Here is a 2645-nt window from a genome sequence, read left to right as displayed (position 1 = left end):
CAATGCTTGATAGCCTTCCATCCTGATGCTATTCCTCCAGGTCTTTGGTTCAGCCTCATCCTTTAGGGTTCAATACTGTCACCTGAAGGCATTCTTATCATCCTTTCCTGCTTCTTTCCTTCTTAGAATTTAAAAAAGGATGTTTAATTGCCTTGTTTTGTTTTTAGCTTGTTTATGGACTATTTTTCCCCCATTATAATGTAATCCTTTTTTTTTTTTTTCTTTTTGGTTTTTCGAGACAGGGTTTCTCTGTGTAGCTTTGCGCCTTTCCTGGAATTCACTTGGTAGCCCAGGCTGGCCTTGAACTCACAGAGATCCGCCTGGCTCTGCCTCCCGAGTGCTGGGATTAAAGGCGTGCGCTACCACCGTCCGGCTATAATGTAATCTTTAATAGTAAAGATTCTTCTTTGTATTTAATTATCTTCAGAACTATAACTGGTAAAGAAGAAATTGATGAATTTCAGAATGAAAAGGAATTCTGTATGCTTAAAGTTATGTGACTGGGAAGTAAATGTATAAATGGCAGCTTAGGATCATATTGCCATGCTAAGGATTTTTGCAGTTTAATCCTAAAATAAGAAATTTCTCCTAAAATATTTTGAGTGTTCATATTTTTCTTTTTCTTTTTCTTCTTTTTCTTTTTCTTTCTTTCTTTTTTTTTTTTTTTTAAGATTTATTAGGGGTTGGGGATTTAGCTCAGTGGTAGAGCACTTGCCTAGCAAGCGCAAGGCCCTGGGTTCGGTCCTCAGCTCTGAAGAGAAAAAAAAAAAAGATTTATTTATTTATTTAAGACAAGTCTCATTATGTAGTCCTGAGTGGCCGGGAAATCGATATGGACTAGGCTGGCCTTGAACCCACAAAGCTCTAGCTGCCTGCCTCAGCATGAGCCACCTCGACCCTGCCTTATTTGTGTCTGTGTGGTGGTGGAACCTGAGTACCGTTGCCTGAAGAGGCCAGAGGAGGATATCAGATCCCCTGGAGCTGGAGTTTCAGGCTGTTGTGAACTGCCCAGTAGAGGTGCTAGGAACCCAACTCAGGTCTTCCACAAGAGCAGCAAGGGTTCTTAACCTCTGAGCAATCTCTCCTCCAGCCCTATATTTATGACTTTTAACATTTGGAAATACCTCCCTCCCCCATAGCTTCTACATTATTTTTGCTTGGCATTTTTTCCTTAAACAGATCTTTAAAACATAAATTTACCCTAAAAGGACATTTAATCACTACTACTATAAGTAGAAAAGCAAGATTTTCTACAGTAAATTTGCACAAAAATATAATATAAAAAGCCTTGTGTTGGCCCCAAGGGCCACATAAACCTAGTATGATGATGCATGCCTGTAATCCTAGCTCTCAGAGGCAGGAGGCTCAGAAGTTCAAGGTCATCCTCCGATAAACCAAGAGTTCAAGACCAGCTTGAAATACTTGAGAATGTTGGTGGTGGTTTGTTTTTTTAATGAGTTGGTCCATCTACCACTAAAATCATCTCGGCTGACATCAAGAGCTTGTTGAAGAATACAATGTTGAATCTTTATAGAATAAGCATTTCAACACCATTGAGAGTGGGAGAGAGGAGATGTCGGCGATGGACTGAAGCCAGCACAGCTCCCGAAAGGCTTCTATCCCAGGTCCAGTTTGTACTCTCATTTTATACTCTAAAGCCACAAATGGGGCAGCCAAGCAAGCAAGACTTTACAGAAGTGTACAGGCAGTCAGCAGGTTGTTAGGGCAATGACCCATTGTTCTGGCTATTTCTCCAGGTCATTCTGTTCAGGTAGCAAATGAAGTCATGATTGGCAAATAGGCAGTACAAGCAGTGCTCTAAGTAAGCCACCAATAAATCAGTATCTAATAGTTGTTTTTTCCTGCCTTATTTTACCTCAGGCTCACATATAAAACTGGGAAATGCTGTTATTCAGGCTCACATATAAAACTGGGAAATGCTGTTATTCAGGCTCACATATAAAACTGGGAAATGCTGTTATTCAGGCTCACATATAAAACTGGGAAATGCTGTTACAGGTAGAAACAGCTCAACGACAGTTTAAAGAAGGCGAAGAACAGGAGTGAACGCAGAGGTCAGTTGGAAAGCTACTGCCGTGGTCTGGTTCAGATGTGACGAAGGACTGAATAAAGCAGGAAACAGATTGGGGTTCATAGAGAGTGCGGCCTCAACAGGCAGTGACTGATCGGATGGTGACGGAGGAGGAGGAGGACCTTAAAGAACTAGGTGAATAATAATTCTGCAGTTGATCTAGGACGTCGGGGAGACGCCAGTGTGGAGAAACGGGTTTCATCTCGGATATGTGAATCCACAGCGTTTCTGTTGTGTCTGGATGGTGATGGCCAGTGTGCAGAAATACAGATATCAAAGCTCAAAACAAGTTGAGATGGAAGAAATATATTTGCGAATCATACGGATAGAGTTTAAATTGCCATAGTGGGAATGAGCTTGAGAAAGGGCCATGGGCAAAATCCAGGCTCCTTCACTCTTTGGAGAAGGGGGGCAGCTGCTTTCCCTCAGCAGTATGATCTTGTTCCCACCAGCCTCAAAACCTTTGTCGGTGTAGGTGTGGGTGCATGAGGCCAAGTTAGAGCTCCTTTGATAAACTGCCTCAGTCATTCCGGCAGGATGTGACACGTGCTTG

Source organism: Peromyscus californicus, unplaced genomic scaffold (assembly GCF_007827085.1).
Source record: "Peromyscus californicus insignis strain IS unplaced genomic scaffold, ASM782708v3 Scaffold_9__1_contigs__length_137607984, whole genome shotgun sequence".
Lineage (NCBI taxonomy): Eukaryota > Metazoa > Chordata > Mammalia > Rodentia > Cricetidae > Peromyscus > Peromyscus californicus.
The sequence above is the reverse complement of the archived record's forward strand: the minus strand, read 5'-3'. Positions refer to the sequence as shown.